We start from the raw sequence: 18,959 nt of genomic DNA on the forward strand, positions 1-18,959 counted from the left end.
CCTGCAAAGACACAATCCTCTCCTTTCTTTTTCAGACTGTCATTGTTAGCTTGTTCACAGTATTTTATATTTGTAGTTTATATGTACCGAAACTCATTCTCATGTACAGCACCATGGGATCAATCGATATTTTTTTTTATATAAAAAGTTAAAATCAGACCTCTTTATCACTGTTAAATATTAATTACGGATATTCATTTTATTCTTAATGCTGAACCATACATTGCATAAGATTGAATCAGCCATCGTGCTAGGGTTTCTAGATGACATACGCTATTTGTGTATTTTTAGTTCAGTGCCACATGCAGAAGAACAGCTGGTATGACCGGCTATATAACCCCATGTTAGAGACAGGGGGGCGCTCTTGCCATTTCACAGGACGAGAATCTATGTGTGAAGAAAACAGCTGCTGATATAGGCCCAAGGAGACACGTCCTTTACCTGAACACACGGTGTCATCGTGACACACGATGGACACAGACAGAGGTAGTCTACCATTCAGGATCCCAGGGAAAGATGAGTGAATCTCAACTATTAAGCTAATTATGGACAAATGGACAATTAATTTGTAACTATTTCATCTATTTGATGTAACTATTGCAATCATTCTTTTTAATGGACAATCCAAGAATAAATCAATACATTTTTTATAAGAAGTCCTCGATTGTATAAAAAATACTTATTTCTGTATATTTTTTCTATCAGCAATCAAAAGAAATATTTGAAATATACACGTATGTGGTATCACCACATGTATAAAAGTCTGATCTGTCATAATATAAGAGTAATTAAGCCAATCAGTAAACGCCGTAACAAGAAAGAGAAGAATGGAAACATCAGAACTGCAGCAACTCTACAATAAGAAACAATCAAAACGTTTTATCTTCTCCCAAACGGTATCAATAAAAGCATCAGCTCAGGGGGCAAAAAACAATCCCTCACAGCCCGATCCACCGATGAATGCGAACGCCACGGGTCTCTGACACAATGCTGGCGCATTGCTGTATATAGCACGAGAGGTCGGATGATCACAGGTTCAGGTCCCCTAAGGGGACTAACAAATACCGTGAAGAAAGATTTAAAAAATATGAAAAAAATAAAACCATTCTAAAAAAAAATTTAACTCACCAGCTTCTCTCCATTAAAAATTAAGAAATAAAAAAAACCTTATAATACAGATATTTGGTATCAGTGTGTTCATAAAGCTCCAATCTATCAAAATATAAAATAAATTAATGTGATCAGTAAATGGTGGAGAGGGAAAAAGTCACAATGTCAGAATTGTGTTTTTTTTGGCAGCCAGAACATAAGAAAATGTAATAAGAGGCGATGAGAACATGGTAGCGTCTAGTTTGGAGTTGATTTCTTGAGGGGGAGGAGTGATTTCATGAAATCATGACGGCACCGGAAGGGGTGGGGCCTTCTCAGTCCAGTGGATATTAGCCGTGCAACCGCAGCAGTGTGTACATTGTGCAGGGACGGGAGGACTGGTGATGAGGAGCTCCTGTAGTTGCTCCTGACTTGTACTGTGGAGAGGACTCCAGGACTCGGCTGAGGTTCCTGTACTGAGCTGTGTGCGGAGAGAGCTCCTGGGAAGGGAGGTTTGTTTTTCCATCTGGGACTTTTTGTCTGCCCCCTTCCCAGGAAACAAGGCTCAGAGTGGGACTGGCCTCCGGGGCTGGGCCCCCGGCTCCCACCTCCCGGTCTAAGCCGGCGGGGGGTGGGAGGAACACCAACCAGGCTATGGCTGCAACATCAGGCCGAGGCAGCAGGGGTTCCAGAATGAAGACCCAGAGGACCCCCGAGGCTACGACCGCGGCGGCTCCTCCCTCCGGAGGTAGGTCGAGTGCCAGCAGAGGTGCTGCAGCGGTGCCCCCTGATTGGGGTACCAAGGTGGCGAGGGAGGCAACCGTCACCTATGCCTCCCGTGTCCATGCGCACCTCTGTGAGTATGAGGACACCGCAAAAAAGCTAAGTTCCCTCTGGGGGGAGTTGAGGGTAGCTCAGGAGAGGTCCGAGAGGGCCTCTGGCACCAAGAAGCCTGAGCTATCCGCCGCGGTCCGGAAGATCAGACGGGCCATTGAAGAGCTAGAGGACCGCAGGAGCACCATCATGGCGGGCAGTGGACCCTTTCGGGAAAAGCTGGAAAACGAGGACCGGTTCAGAGCCATGACCGGTGGGGCTCTGGAGGGGTTGCAGGGCCCCGGCCAGGCGGTGGTAGAGGAGGAAGAGGTATGCGTGGAGGAGGTCGCACCCTACCCACCGCCTGGTGGCCTGGTAAGTGATCTCCAGGCATCACATAGCGGGATAGCCCCTGAGCAGATGGCTCTCCCGTCTGATTCTAGCCCTTCAGAGGGCAGAGGGAGCGAGGGGGAGGATGAGGAGGATGGGAGTAGCAGCAGTGAGGGGGGCTGCCTTATCATGCAGCAGATCCAGCAGATCGAGTCCCCGATACGTTTTGGTCAGCTTACGTTCGGGGATGAGATCTGCGAGGATGAGGCACCCGGGAGGGGGATAAAGAGAAAAGAAAAAAAAAAGAAGAAAACATCTATTGCACATAAGTTTGTGTATGTCCCCCTCTCTGGGGCCCCCCTGTCCCGTTGTGCGGCACCCGCCACCCACCCCGGCTTGGACTCTGTTGTGGGTCCACAGCGAGGGAGCGGGGAGAATATAGGCCATGGCACGCAGAGCGCTGCGTCTGTTTGTGATAATGGAGGCAGTGGGTCCGAGGTGTCTGATATGGAGCATGGCGCGGAGGGCGGCCCGACGGTGGGTGTCATCGGTGGTGGTGCTCGTGCTGGAGCCCCTGTAAAAAGGGGGTCTGGCCTGGCACCTGGTGCGCCTGCTGGCGTGCAGGGGGCGGCGTGTACATCTGACGCTGGTGCGCAGGAGACGACAGCCGGGGCCGCATCTCCGGCGGCGTGTGCTGGGGTGTCTGGGTCCCTCACACGCGGAACCACTAAAAAATCTGGATCACTTTTAGGGACCCAGACGCCTGGTAAGGTAAAGGGCGCGGGGCCTGCGGCTCCGGCAGAGCCGGCTCATAAGCGTAAGGTGGGGCTTGCTCCCCTGGCAAAATCCGCGGCGAGGTCGGGGCCCCCTGCGCAGGGGCCCAGTAATGGGTCAGCGCGGGGGGCTCCACCGCCGCTGGGTGCCGAGGGGGAGTGGCCTAGCCTGGGGCCGGCCGCCGGAGCTGGGGTAGCCAGGCTTTTTGTGGTGAAAGGTGTGACGGTAGGGGGTGTTATGCCCCTGAGAGCTGGTGCCGCTGGTCCAGGGGCCCCTGTGAGTAGACCCGGCTCCGGGTCAGCTTCGGGGGTCCCGGCGCGGCCGGCTTCGCCTTCCAGCCGTCCACGGCGCCAGTGGGAGTGGCCTCTGGGGCCCCCACCGTGCTGCCTGGTGTGGGGGGCGTGGCCTCCCAGCCATCCATGGCAAAGGTGGGAGTGGCCTCTGGGGCCCCCACCGTGCTACCTGGTGCGGGGGGCGTGGCCTCCCTGTCATCCACGGCACCGGTGGGAGTGGCCTCTGGGGCCCCCACTGTGCTGCCTGGTGCGGGGGGCGTGGCCTCCCTGCCACCCACGGCACCGGTGGGAGTGGCCTCTGGGGCCCCCACCGTGCTGCCTGGTGCGAGGGGCGTGGCCTCACAGGCAAAACCCGCCCAAGTGGGCGTGGCTCCGCCCGAAAAGGGGCGGGGCTTAGAGCTGGCAGCTGCTGCTGGGAGCAGTGGTGCCACGGCTGCAACAGACAGCAGAGGTGGTGCCTGCCTGTCGTTGTCCCTTGTGCTCGTGGGCTCATCTGGGGCAGGGGCGCCGGCAAAAGTCTCAGCACCTGGCTCCCAAATCCCCCCGGCAGGGAATGTGCTGCCAGCAGGTGGCAGCAGTGCTAATGCTGTTGAAAAACCTGCTGGTAAAAAATGTGTGGCGAAAAAAAACAACTGTGACCCCAGTGTGCATGTGAGTGGGAGTGGGGCAAGTGGGGTGACTGTGGGTATGAATGTGTCTGTGGTGGAGGATATAAGTGTTGGTATGTCTGTTGGTAGTGGGGGGGAGTGGGGACAGGGCTGGTCCATCTGCCCCCCCGGCTGCTGGTCCTCGGAGTTTTGCAGGGGTAGTAGCCGGGGCCTCGGGGTCTTCTCGGGGGGCTTCCTCACCTCTGGACCTCAGGGATGGTGACTTGCAGCGCCGTTTCCTGGAGGCCCTCAAGAAGGGAGAACGGACGATCCAGGTAGAGGGAAGAGAGGTGGACCTGGCCTTTTGGCTGGATAGACACGGCCTGGCCGCCTTCCAAGATAAAAGGGAGGGGGAGACAGCGTGGTCCCTCCCGACAGCCGGGCAGGGGGTGGCCAGGAGGAATGTAGTCCGTCTTCGGTGGAGGGGCAGTGAAGCGTGCCCTCCAAGAGCGAGGGTCGTGGAGCTCCTCCTGAAGATGAACTTCAGGGCGACTGACATCTTTGCCCTGATCCATCCTTTTGGTACCCCCATCTTCGACATCAGCTTTGTTCGGCCAGAGGGCCTAGAGCTTTTCTGGTCGAATTTTGAACTGGTGAAGGGGGAGCCCGGCTGGCGAGACTTTGCCGTGCAGGCGGTGTCTCGCCAAAATGGCGTAAAGAGGGTGACCGTTCTAACCAATAACGAGTCACTCTCTGGGGTCGATATCTTGACGTGGCTTTCTCGCTATGGGGAGGTCACGGACGTCCCAAAGAAGAACAGGGACGAGTTTGGCATTTGGTCAGGGGGCTGGACCTTCATGATGAGGTTGAAGGTCTCAGGCGGTACTGTCACCCACATCCCCTCCTCAGCATTTCTGGGGAGGGACAGGATCCTGATCTTCTACCAGGGGCAACCGAAGGTCTGCCACAGGTGCGGTGATCCCCGCCACTTCACCGCGGGCTGCAAGGTGCAGAAATGTGCCTTGTGTGGCAGGGTAGGTCATCTTGCCGCGGCCTGTGGTGACATTAGGTGTCACCTGTGTGGTGACCTAGGTCACCCGTATAGCCGCTGCCCCCGCTCCGTTTCTAACACCATCTCTGGTCAGGCGAGGGAGAGCTGAGGGGGGGTCCCTGGCGGTGCATCCTCAGCTGGAGGTGGGGGCGGGAGAGGAGCTGAGGGGCCAGTGAAGGAAGGCGATGCCAGTTCATCTGCCCACCAGTGGCAACAGGTGAGGCGCCGTGGGGGTAAGGGGCAGGATAAGCCTCAGGCGGCTGGGGTGGTGTCTGTCCCCACCCCAGAAGCGGCAGCCGGAGCCCCTGAGGCCCTGGGGGAGGAGGCAGTGAACGAGGAGATCAGGAGGATGGAGAGGGAGGAGGTGGCTGCTTCTGATGATTCCTCCCAGTATGAAAGTCTGGACGAGGAGGTGGTGGAACAGCCTAAAAAATCAGGTGACAGTAAGGCCGGTAAGAGTCAGGAGGAGGAAGAGCCGGAAAAGGGCAAAAACATCTAAAGCCCCCCCCTTGGCCGCTAAGGTGCCTACGGAAGGGCTCACCGGCTCCCCTCTGATCCCCCTCTCCAACCGGTTCCATGCCCTCGATGACTCTGCTGTGTCGGAGGTCGGGGGCGAGGGACCGGCAGTAACATCTGAGGTGCCTTCAGGGAGCGGCGGGGTCCGTCCTCCGGGGGGCTCTCTTTCCTCTGGGGGGGGGGGGGGGGACTGCCCCGGGGTCCAGAGGTGAGGAACCCAGTACTGGGAAGGAGGTGGCGGGTACCATGGACACCTCGGTGTCACTGAAGAGGAGGGGAGAGTCTGGCTCCTCCTCTGAAGGTGAGCGGAAAAAATCGAGGGGTACGGTCAAAAAGAAGGCCGTCTAACTCAATCACCCATGATGGCGGAACCTACCCCGTTGACTCTGGCGTCGATTAATGTCGCCAGTATAAAGTCAGATACGGCCAGATTTATGGCCTTTGATTTTTTCAACCGAGTTGAGGCTGACCTTTTATTTTTGCAGGAGACCAGACTAACGGACATGGGGGCCATTTACAAAGCAAGGAGGGAGTGGAGGTGCGGGCCCTCATACTGGTCTCTTGCGGCCGAGCCGTATAGCGGGGTAGCGGTCCTTTTTAAGGCCGCTTCGGTGGAATGCAGACGGGTGATCGAGGTAGAAATGGGGAGGTGCATGGTCCTTGACGTCTTCATGGGGGGACAGGAGCTCCGGCTCATTAACATCTATGGTCCACAGTCAAGGTGGGACCATAAATGTCTCTTCCTGAAGATCAAGCCCTATCTTTTTACCAGCCGGCAGGTGGTCTTCGGTGGGGACTTTAATACTATAACTAGATCCCGTGATAGGGGAGGCCCCGGAGACCGAAGGCTGGCTTTTGATAGTAATACTCTTAATAGCATAGCAAGCGAAGCTCGCCTGGTGGATGTCCACATCCGGCACACCCCAGGTCACGGGGGTTTCACCTTTCATAGGGGTAGTTGTAGGTCTAGGATAGATAGTTTTTTTTAAAGGAGGAAGCCGTCTCTTCTGCAGTGTCCGCTGTTGAGGTGGAATTCTCAAATCACTGTTTCATTTTCTTTTCCTTGAATGTTACAGAGACTCCCCGGATAGGGAGAGGCCTATGGAAGCTGAATTCGTCCCTGTTGGAAGAAGCGAATGTAAGACAATCCTTTGAGGAATTTCTTCAGAGCCAGGTACCTCTCTTGGGTCTCTGTAGCACTAAGTCTGAGTGGTGGGAGATCTTCAAAAGAAGGGTTGCGGGGTTCTTCCGTCAGCTCTCGAGCCTCAGAGGCCTGAACAGGTACCGCCTGTATCGGGAGCTGGGGAGGAAACTCGAGCAGCTCGTCTCGACTGGAGGGGACCGTGAGGAAATCTCCAGGGTGAAGGCCTTGCTCAAGGGGTGCCAGTATGATAGGCACACATCCTTAGTTTTTGAGAGGGATTTCGGGAGGTACCGCTCGCCCGACCCCTACAGGAACTGCAGGATGTCAGTGAGTTGCAAGATGGTAACAGGACTGATCGACAGTACGGGTTCCCTGAACAGATCCAAATCAGGGATCCTGGAGGTGGTCAGATCCTTCTACTCGCACCTCTTGGGAAGGAGGGATCCAGATCGGGATGAGATGTCGGCTTTCCTGGCTGAAACCATCCCTGAGCCAGGGGATGACCCCTCTCTTCATGTTTTGGCAGAAGCAATCAGGGAAGAGGAAGTGAGACGGGCCATTGATGGGCTCCGGCCCAAAAAAATCGCCCGGGTCGGATGGCTTAACATCCGAGTTTTACAGGACTTTTAGGGACTCTTTGGTCCCCCTCATGACTGAGGTTTTTAATGAATGTCTCTCCTCGGACTTTCTGCCCGGTTCAATGAGGAAGTCCGCCCTGATTATTCTGTCGAAGGGTAAAGACTCGTCCCGTATTGAGAATTGGCATCCCATAGCGCTTCTCAATAAGGACCGAAAGGTTCTGGCAAAGGTGCTTTTTAATCGGTTGGTAAAGTTTGCACCCCGGCTCCTTTCGGGGGCCCAGCACTGCTCTGTTCCAGGCCGCAGTACTTTTAGTGCTGTGCTCGGTGTCCGAGAGGCAGTGGAGCAGAGCAGGGCAGGTCACTGGAAGGGGTACTTGCTGTCCTTAGACCAGGCGAAGGCCTTTGACCGGGTTAACCATGAGTACCTCTGGTCCGTCCTTCTGAGGTACGGTCTGCCCGGGAGGTTTGTTGAATGGTTGAGAGTATTATACAATGGGGCAGAGACTTTTCCGCTTGTGAACGGTTGGGTCGGACCCCCTTTTGAGGTGAAGTCTGGTGTCCGCCAGGGCTGTCCTCTGAGCCCACTGTTATACGTGTTCGCAATCGACCCCTTTTTAAGGAGAGTGGAACGCGGACCGTTGGTGGGAGTCGGGATGGACCGGGCGGAGCCAGAGACCACCTTGAGGGTAGTGGCGTACGCCGACGACGTTTCCCTTTTTGTATCCTCGAGAGAGGAGGCAGACTGGGTCATGTCTGAGGTTGAGCGCTACTCTGTGGCATCTGGGTCCATGATCAACCGGGATAAGTGTGAGAGTCTCTGGCTGGGAGGGGGAGATCCTAGTTTTGATCTCCCGGACACCCTTCCAGGGCCTCAGGCCACAGCAAAAATTTTAGGCATCAGTTTCGGCCCGGGGGACTATCCCCAGCAAAACTGGGAGGGCAGACTTAAGATTGCCGCCCAGAAGGTGGATCAGTGGAAGGGTTGGTCCTTGACCCTGAGGGAAAGGGTTAACCTGGCCAAAGGGTATTTGCTCCCTTTATTAATATACCTAGGCAGCGTCTGCATCTTGCCAGAACCTCTTTGGACACGGGTCTACAGCCTGTTCTTCCAACTATTATGGGGGAATAGGCTGAACCTAATAAAGAGGGAGGTCACGTACCGCACGAGGAGACTAGGAGGGTTGGGTATGGTCAACCCAGTGGTGTTTCTAGTCAACACCTTTCTTAAGGCAAACATCGCCAACCTCTGGTTAGAGAGGGCTCCTCCGTGGGTATTCTCCTGTAGGGGGTGGTTTCGGCCTTTCTTCCAGGAATGGGAGACAGGAGGGCGGGTGAAGGACCTTCGCACGCCTCATGGGCATCTTCCGGCTTATGCTACCCTGGTTGTGAAGGTGATCCGCCGGTGGGGTCTGGGAGTGTGGGAGATCAGGACCTTGTCAAGGAGGTTACTTGACAATAGGGTTCTGTTGACCCACTTCCAGAAGCCCCTGGCCCTCAAGGATTGCTCAAGCCGGGATCTGGAGGTGGGGCTCGGGTTATTAAACTCTAAGCGGATCCCCTTGAAGTTTTGGGACTTGGCTTGGCGCTGCTTCCATGGGAGACTGTATGTGAGGGACAACCTGAAGTACAGGAACTCTGATGACCGGGATTGTCCCCGCGAGGAGTGTGGCGACATGCTTGAAAGCATGGAGCACTTTCTGCTTCGGTGTCCTTTTAATACAGAGGTCTACAAGAGGGTGGGTGCTTCCATTGGCTGGCCCAGGCTGGCAGGCCTTTCCTATGCGGAGTGGGCCTATGGGGCATTCAGATCCCTTGGTGGCTGAGATCGGGGCACTGTTTTCTTAGTTAGCTTAGTGACTAGGTTTTACACGTGGAACGCACGGTGTTTAGTGTCCACCCAGCAGAAAGTCCTCCCACGGGAAGAGGTGATTAGGAACATCCTGGGTGACCTGGCAAAAGTGCGCTCGCTGGAGTATGAGAGGCTGGGTGCAGGGAGGGCTTCCCTTCTATGGAGGGGGTTCTCATTTAATGTGCCCTAGGGAGAGTTAGGGAATGTGTGTCTGTGATAGGGTTAGTTTAGTCCCTTTCTATATTTTATATTTATTTGTAGGGTCAGATAGATGTGTAGGGTCAGGGAGGGACAGACAGGGACAGTCTTTAGGGATAGGTAGTTAGCATTAGGTTGGTAGTGAGGGTCAGAGAAGGACAGGTAGGGACAGGTAGGGAAAGATTGGTAGGGCGGTAGGGACAGGTTTTTCTTTTTCTTTAATAGGGAGGGACAGGCTGTTTGTGTGTTAGATTAGGGTGAGAGCCTCGGTAGTCTCCAGTTTCCTGGTGGTGGGCTGCTCCCCTCACATTTGTAGTTTTTTGTTTTACGGTATCAGAATCTCAATATAGGGCTTGCAAGCACTGAACTTGGGTCTAATCTTTTGGTTCATGGTTATGGTCTGTTGTTTATATTGTGCTATTGTTATGTTGCTATAGTGATGTTGTGTAGTGTATATACCTGTATAGTTTTGTGTATTGTATGTATATGTATATGTATTTTGCGTGCTGGGGGGGTTCAGTGTAGGTTGGGTGGGGGGGGGGGTTTGTGGAAAATGGACGTCCTACGGGATGCGGGAAAAGGGACCCGGTATGGGGGAAAAAAAAAAGTGTGAATTTAATAGCCACAAACTTTCGTGGTGACCTTGCCGTGATAAGGCCACAGACTTTCGTGGGACCTTGGGTGTTTTAAAAAATGGTGGTGGGAAAAAAAAAAAAAAATTAAAAATATTAAAAAAAAAAAAAAGTTTGCTGTGAATTAAGTTTTCGGCCAGGTGGCCTATTTTCTTTATTGGCAGTGGGCCAGTTTGTTGTTTTCTTTTGGGGGTTAGGTATGAATGTGAGTGAATGTTGGAAGGGGATATTCTGTTTATTTAAAAAAAAAAGAGGTTAAGGTCTTCCATTGCTGGGGGGAATAAGGATTTTGGGACTGTATGGTCATATGTTTTATGCTGGACATTTTATGTTTTATGCGGGACATTTTTGCTTTATGTTTACTGGACGTTATAATTGTTGGTTTTTTTTTCGTTTTTGTTCTTGGTGTAGTATTTATTTATGGTTTGTTTTATACTTTTATAATAAAATAGAGTTCCAGGACTCTGCTGAGGTTCCTGTACGGCGCTGTGTGTAACAACCTGTGCCCTGGCTATGGCTCTGCTCAGGAGCTCGTGTTCAGTGTTCTGCTGTGAGGACTGATGCTGATCCGGAGTGGACTGAGGTGGGGAGAGCTGACTATGTGAATAAATGTTGTAGAGGCCTCCAGGTGGCTGTGTGGCTGGTGTGAGGGGGCATGGGGTATGTAGAGGGGTATCCAGGGGGCTGCATGGCTGGTGTGAGGGGGCATGGGCTAGGTAGACGGCCAGCCAGGGGGCTGCGTGGCTGGTGTGAGGGGGCATGGGGTATGTAGAGGGGTATCCAGGGGGCTGCATGGGTGGTGTGAGGAGGCATGGGGAATGCAGAGGGGCATCCAGGGGGCTGTGTGGCTGGTGTGAGGGGGCATGGGGTATGTAGAGGGGTATCCAGGGGGCAGTGAGGCTGGTGTGAGGGGCATGTGGTATGTAGAGGGACATCCAGGGGGCTGTGTGGGTGGTGTGAGGAGGCATGGGGTATGTAGAGGGACATCCAGGGGGCTGTGTGGGTGGTGTGAGGAGGCATGGGGTATGTAGAGGGACATCCAGGGGGCTGTGTGGCTGGTGTGAGGAGGCATGGGGTATGTAGGGGGACATCCAGGAGGCTGTGTGGCTGGTGTGAGGAGGCATGGGGTATGTAGAGGGACATCCAGGAGGCTGCGTGGGTGGTGTGAGGAGGCATGGGGTATGTAGAGGGACATCCAGGGGGCTGCGTGAGGAGGTATGGGGTATGTAGAGGGACATCCAGGGGGCTGTGTGGGCGGTGTGAGGAGGCATGGGATATGTAGAGGGACATCCAAGGGGCTGTGTGCCTGGTGTATGTAGAGGGACATCCAGGGGGCTGTGTGGCTGGTGTGAGGGGCATGTGGTATGTAGAGGGACATCCAGGGGGCTGCGTGGGTGGTGTGAGGAGGCATGGGGTATGTAGAGGGACATCCAGGGGGCTGCGTGGGTGGTGAGGAGGCATGGGGTATGTAGAGGGACATCCAGGGGGCTGCGTGGGTGGTGTGAGGGGGCATGGAGTATGTAGAGGGACATCCAGAGGGCTGGTGTGAGGGGGCATGAGGTATGTAGAGGTGTGTCCTGGAGACTGCGTGGCTGGTGTGAGGGGGAATGGGGTATGTAGAAGGGTATCCAGGAGACTGAGTGGCTGGTGTGAGAGGGCATGGGGTATGTTGAGGGGCATCCAGAGGGCTGGTGTGAGGGGGCATGGGGTATGTAGAGGGGCGTCCTGGAGACTGCGTGGCTAGTGTGAGAGGGCATGGGGTATGTATAGGGGCATCCAGGGGGCTGCGTGGCTGGTGTGAGGGGGCATGGGGTATGAGGACGGTGGCCGACACAACTTCCTTAAAGACGATAGCACGCCATTTTAAAATCGGTCATGGGAGAAATCCTAAAACATTTATGGTATGTGGTATCGATGTCATCCATAGTGGCATTAGGGGTGGAAATGTAAAAAAACTTTGGCTCAAAGGGAAACCAAATGGATAGTGGAACTAGGAACAATGACGCCAAATGGCCTTAATGAGGCCCTGAGCTTCACTCCATTTCTTTAATAGATATAATCTTTGTGGTATTTTTAATCAATTGTATGTGTTGATTTTAATTTGTTTTCTTTGTCATTTGTAACTTTCTCCCTCCATTGTGCATATAGACTATCTATATGGATCACCTATATGTGGTTAATCAATATGAGGATACTACGAGCAACAATTAAATTGGACCAAGAAAATTGATTTTCGTACTGACAGAATCGTGTTGCAATTCTAGGAAAATGATACTGCTTACTCTAACACATTTTTGCATTAAGTAGTTGCGTTACTATACTTGTCTAAATGCGTTGCTGTGTTCTCTTTGGCGAGCGCGTGGGAGCTGTGCATCCCCTTGCCTCTGCGTCATGCACGGCATCTGCATGGTGTCTGCGCATGTTGGGGGGCCATGGCAACGTGTCCTGGTTCCCTGTCATGCGTGGTTCACCTTGATGGCCATGCATGACGCATCTGGCTCGGGCGGTTCAGCGCGCATGCGCTGATGCTCCAGGAGATGATTGGTCCGTTGTGGTCACGTGACCGCAGGCCCTAAAGTATATTTAAACAGACATGGAAGGTCCTATTAAACAATCCCCCCTAGAAAGCCATAGGATATACCACGCGAAACACGCATTGGGATTCTTGTTTATTCTGGGTGCTGATCTAATATGGGTAAGAGTGCAATATAATTCTTTAGCATTTTTTCATAGGGCACTATAGGCCATATGGCACGTGGTACATATCCATAGTGATGAAATATGCCATAATTTTGTACCAGTGCATAAATGCCTTGAATACGAGCACTTCTTGCACTTTGTCCCAATAGATATTTAACATCTATTATTATGTTGTATATGTGTCACCCAGTTTGGTTGTCTGTGTGTCGTCCTTTTTAATCATGTTTGTCTTTTCTGTATATTGTTTACAATAAAGTTTTTTGATTCTTTGCGATATACTCCGTATTTGGTTCGTTTTTGCTATATAACAGCAGAAACAAGTCCAGGGGCGCCTCCCGCCAGAGAAAATATAGAAATAGTCCTTGAATGAGTTCAATGGATCCAGCAGATGAGGGACACAACACAATCCCACGTGGCAGCTTCTATCAATCCACACAAGCCACGAGGATCTGGCTGCAGCCTGAGACCCTCCAGCGTCGGGAGGCACCACGCAACTGACTGGGCCAAACATGAGTCTATTGTTCTGTCTACTGGGATCAGCCCCTGGATGGGGAAAGGGTTCAAACCCACTAGATGCAACAAGAGATGTTGACCTAGGCCTGATTACATTACAGTCCATGAACACAGGCCGGGGGAGGGACACGCTGTTAGGCTGTGCGCCCACGATGCGTTTAAGCATTTCCGCACCCGCAAAAACGCTGCAGAAATGCTTAAACGCATGGTAGAAGGCCTGCCATGTTCCCCAATGATAATCCGTGCTGTGCACATGCAGCGGAAATTTCCGCTGCGGATTATCATTGCGGAAAAATACGCAGCATGTCCATTAATTTTGCGGACATGCAGCGTAATTGCCATAATTGACTTGCATAGAAAAGCATATTATCCGTGTCAGCACATTTGCACACACGGATAATATGCGTTTCTATGTGCGGATGGTACCCGAGTGTGGAGGACAGGAGACTCTCCTCCAGACCCGGGTACCATAGAACCTGTGAAAAAAAGAATAAAATAAAAAATAAATATTATACTTACCTCCTGATGGTCCCCACTCTCCTTGTCTTCACTTGCCGGCAGCGTGCTGTGGACTGAAGGACCTGCGCTGACGTCATTTAGTCATGTGACGGCAGGTCCTTCAGTGTACCGCGAGCTGCGGAAAAAAAACGCAGCACTACCAATTATTTTGGGGAAGCGCTGCGTTTTCGCCGCCAGTGACTTGCATTAGAACGCATGCATTCCGCTTCACTAGATAAGCACATGCGGAATACAAGCGTTCAATGTGCGGATGGTAACCAGGTCTAGAGGAGAGAAGACCCGGGTACCATAGACACTGTGAAAAAAAGAATAAAATAAAAGTTATATTTACCTTCTGGCGGCCCCCACTGCGCTCGTCCTCCCATGCCGGCAGATCGCGATGGACTGAAGGACCTGCGCTGATGTCATAGTCATGTGACGGGTCACACGACGCTGACGTCGGCAGGTCCTTCAGTCCATCGCGATCTGCCGGCAGCCAGAACGGTGCAAAGCAAGACACCGGGGGCCATCAGAGGGTAAGTATAGATTAATTTTTTTATTTTTAACCATTCTTTTACGGTCACACTATATTAATCCATGCCGTTTGCATGGATTTATATAGTGTGACCAAGTTGTCAAGCACTTTCCAAGTGATGCTAAAATCGCTTGGAAAGCGCTTGTCAACCCGCATGCGGAAATGCAAGTGAAGAACGCTTCACATCCGCATGGCCCTGGCAGGAAAACGCATGTAGAATCCGAATACGTTTTTTCTGCCAGGGAGATGCCGAAACGCTGAGGAAAAATCTGGAGCATTTCTGCATCGTGGGCACATAGCCTTACACCCCTTACACTAAAGCAGGTTACATTACATAGAGTACATGAACACAGGCTGGGGAGGGACACACTGTTAGTCATATTGGATAAAACATAAGTTGCTGAGGTTAGGACCACCAGGGACCCCAATGTTACTTAGGAAAGACTATGTCCATGTTTAATAAAATAATTTTCACGTATGCATAGCACAGGTCTGTCCGTCCATTCATGGATTCTGTATGGGACTAATAAAAATAGGCCATCACAGCACTCGGCTATGTCATTTATGTACATAAATGCATACAAAATATTAACTACTTGAGCTAAATTGCTGCATTGTCACCTTGAAAAGAACTATGCACCCGATTAATGTTCATGCCGGTCTTGATGAGAGGGCGGGGGTGAAGGACGCAGCTCCTGATTCATTAAGAGACATATTCATCAGAAGCGTCTGATGACTGGACGGCGCCTCCATGCGCTATGCCACTGACTGGAGTAGGATTTGTAGCGACCACCGCTGCTCATGATGAAGTTGCCAAACAGCAGTCATCACAACCCTGCCCACTTACCGATAAAAAATGGCATTAGAAAGCAAAAAGGTGCAACATTTTTACATAGTCTTCAGTTGCATCCAAATTATATGATTGAGCATTTTATAACAGAATTCTGGAGTAAAAACTATGATGAATAGGGGGAGTCCTATGGGTTTTGCTCTGTTTAAGCTGAGTTGATGCAGGTCTGTGCTATGACGTCAATTCAAGTTAAGAAACCCTTTTATCTACAGGTGCATCTCACTAAATTAGAATATCATTAAAAAGTTACTTTGTCAGTTCTTCAATACAAAAAGTGAAACTCATATATAGAGTCATTACACACAGAGGGATGATCTATTATATAGAGTCATTACACACAGAGGGATGATCTATTATATAGAGTCATTACACACAGAGGGATGATCTATTATATAGAGTCATTACACACAGAGGGATGATCTATTATATAGAGTCATTACACACAGAGGGATGATCTATTATATAGTCATTGCACACAGAGAGATCTATTATATAGAGTCATTACACACAGAGGGATCTATTATATAGAGTCATTACACACAGAGGGATCTATTATATAGAGTCATTACACACAGAGGGATCTATTTCAAGTGTTTATTTCTGTTAATGTTGATGATTATGGCTTACAGCCAATGAAAACACGACAGTCATTATCTCAGTAAATTAGAATACTTTTGTAACAGTTTGAAAAATTATTTTAAAACCGAAATGTTGTGCTACTGAAATTTATGTTCAGTAAATGCCCTCAATACTTGGTCGGGCTCCTTGTGCATCAATTACTGCATCAATGCGGCAATGTGGCATGGAGGCCATCAGCCTGTGGCCCTGCTGAGGTGTTATGGAAGCCCAGGTGGCTTTGATAGCAGCCTTCAGCTCGTCTGCATTGTTGGGTCTGGGGTCTCTCATCTTCCTCTTGACAATACCCCATAGATTCTCTATAATAGATTCTCTATGGGGTTAAGGTCAGGCGAGTTTGCTGCCAATCAAGCACAGCGATACTGTTGTGTGTAAACCAGGTATTGGTACTTTTGGCCGAGTAGACAGGGGCCAAGTCCTGCTGGAGAATGACATTTCCATCTCCAAAAAGCTTGTCGGTAGAGGGAAGCATGAAGTGCTGTAAAATGTCCTGGTAGACGGCTGCGCTGACTTTGGTCTTGATAAAACATAGTGGACCTCCACCAGCAGATGACATGGCCCCCCAAACCATCACTGATTGTGGAAACTTCACACTAGACCTCCAGCAGCTTGGATTGTGGCCTCTCCACTCTTCCTCCAGACTCTGAGACCTTGTGGAGTGTGTAAGGCTGTGTGCCCACGTAGCATTTTTCAAGCGTATATGCTGCGGAATTTCCGCAGCGTAAACGCTTGAAAAACGCATGTATATCCGCACCCCATGGTCCCCAATGGGATTCCGCAAGTTCTATGCACATGCTGCGGATTTTTCCGCAGCGTTTATGCCGCGTTCAAAAATCCGCAGCATGTCATTTAATTTTGCGTTTCTGCAAGCGGAATTGCCTTTGTCCAATGCATAAAAAACGCAAGGCAATTCCGCATGTGGAAAACGCGTGATAAACGCGCGAAAAATGCGCGATAAACGCGTGCGGAATTCCGCATGCGTTTTTCCGGGAGAGGACTTGCATTTATGCAGCAGAAATTTTCTGCTTCATAAATGCAACGTGGGCACATAGCGTAAATGACTGCCTTCTGGACATCTGTCAAGTCAGTAGTCTTCCTCATGATTGTGGAGCCTACTGAAACAGACTAATGGACCTTGTTAAATGCTTAGGAAGCCTTTGCAGGTGTATTTTGTTAATTATTCTAATTTACTGAGATAATAACTTTTGTGTTTTCATTGGCTGTAAGCCATAATCATCAACATTAACAGAAATAAACACTTGAAATAGATGACTGTCTGTAATGACTCTATATGAGTTTCACTTTTTGTATTGAAGAACTGAAATAAATTAACTTTTTGATGATATTCTAATTTAGTGAGATGCACCTGTATTATTAGAATTATCACACCAGTACACCTGTTTTCTCATTTACAAGACTTAAGTAAACCTTGTATGATATATTTTTCATTTGTGAATGTCATTATACTTTCAAGCAGAACCTAGACACCCCACAATGCAATAACCCATCGATCACTACAAGCCCTCTGTTTTCGATGGATATCAATATTATGGACAGTGTATACGTTTCTTATGCCTGAACTGCGCACCCCTCGGTGAAGACAGTGAGTTTTTTGGGGGCAGCTTATGGTCGTCTCAGGATATGAACACCCCCTGATCTGCTTGAAAATATAACTGAAATAAAATGTTGAGAAAAAATTTCAAATATCAAGTTGACCCTTCAAGTCACTGTCTTGTAAATCTTTATCACTTCTCCACAGAATAAGTGATTGGTCTCAGGGTGTAAAGAGCCTCTGTCATCACAGAATAACTAATCAAACCAATGGCAGCCCCTCAGTATATCATGGCACCCTGTAGCTTTATAGACTTGAGTGGGGGTCTCAAACATTTGGCCACAGAGGCTGCTTGAGGTCCTCAAAAAATCCACTCCAATCCAATGTGGTAAATTATGAGGACTCTCTCGGCTGCGCTCTGTTACGTTTATCCCTGCGAGGCTCCGCCACTTTTTGAAAAACTGAATTCCAGTCACCTCAGCACCAAACTGTACAGAATGGAGGCTACAGGAAGATCCTCAAAAAATCCACTCCGATCTAGACAGCTCACTAGTGAATCAGCTAGAATGGAGTTACTAAAATGAGGTCCTCAAATAATCAACTCCAAACTAGACGCAACCATGAGAACATGGCGACTGCCCCAAAGTGATATCAATAAAAGCATCGAGTCAGGGGGCGAAACACCAGAGCCAGGATGGCTATAGGGAGGGAGAAACAACAGCGTTATGGGAGAAGGGAGGAAAGAAGGAGAGGAGCGAAGACAAAGAGGGTCAGGAAGGGGTTAAACGCTACAACTTATCCCGCAAAGAAAACCTTCACCGTCTTTCAGCCCAAAACCGGCCCCAAAGGGGTTAATGAGCCGGAGCTGAGGAGACACACACGCACATACCTGCACTGCAGCGACTAGATCGGAGCGGAGGATTGGAGGGGGTGACGTCACCGGAAGGGGCGGGGCCTCCTCAGTCCAGTGAGGACCCGATGGCGGGAAGCAGCGCTTGTCTCTGTGCTGAGGAGAGGACGGAGCAGCTGCAGATGGAGCTGTGTGCAGATGGGCTGAGGATGAGGGTCCTGTATGGGGGCTGCACAGGGAAATGGCCGCTGCTGCTTGTATAAGGCTGCTTATGGGGGAGGCATTCACAGGAAAAGGGTTTATGTTATTTGAGTGGGGCTGCATGGGGAGGGGGACGAGGGTGATGATGAGGGGCTGTGAGGAGGGGGACGAGGGTGATGATGAGGGGCTGTGAGGAGGGGGACGAGGGTGATGAAGAGGGGCTGTGAGGAGGGGGACGAGGGTGATGAGGAGGAGCTGTGAGGAGGGGGACGAGGGTGATGAAGAGGGGCTGTGAGGAGGGTGGTGAGGAGGGGACGAGGGTGATGAGGAGGGGGATGATGATGGGCTGTGAGAAGGGGAACGAGGGTGATGAGGAGGGGCTGTGCGGAGGAGGGGGACGAGGGTGATGATGACAGGCTGTGAGGGGGACGAGGGTGCGGAGGAGGGGCTGTGCAGAGGAGATGGGGCGGTGAGGAGGAGCAGTGCGGAGGAGGATGACGTGGAGGGGCAGTGCGGAGGAGGGTGACGAAGAGGAGCTGCGCGGAGGAGGGGCGGTGCGGACGAGGGGGACGAAGAGGGGCGGAGGAGGGGGACGAGGGTGATGATGACAGGCTGTGAGGAGGAGGATGAGGGTGCGGAGGAGGGGCGGTGCGGAGGAGGGGGACGAGGGTGCGGAGGAGGGGCTTGCAGAGGAGGAGGGGCGGTGCGGAGGAGGGTGACAAGGAGGAGCAGTGCGGAGGAGGGTGACAAAGGGCTGTGCGGAGGAG

General features: G+C 51.4%; 1 pseudogene; it reads right to left on the minus strand.

The window, feature by feature from the left end:
- The window catches only part of LOC141273098 (uncharacterized), a 61,810-nt pseudogene extending 43,523 nt beyond the window's left edge, over positions 1–18,287 (minus strand).
- Positions 18,288–18,959: the final 672 nt, after the last annotated feature.

This window comes from Phyllobates terribilis, unplaced genomic scaffold (genome assembly GCF_046119375.1).
Source record: "Phyllobates terribilis strain yellow unplaced genomic scaffold, ASM4611937v1 Scaffold_1__5_contigs__length_1240528914, whole genome shotgun sequence".
Taxonomy (NCBI): domain Eukaryota; kingdom Metazoa; phylum Chordata; class Amphibia; order Anura; family Dendrobatidae; genus Phyllobates; species Phyllobates terribilis.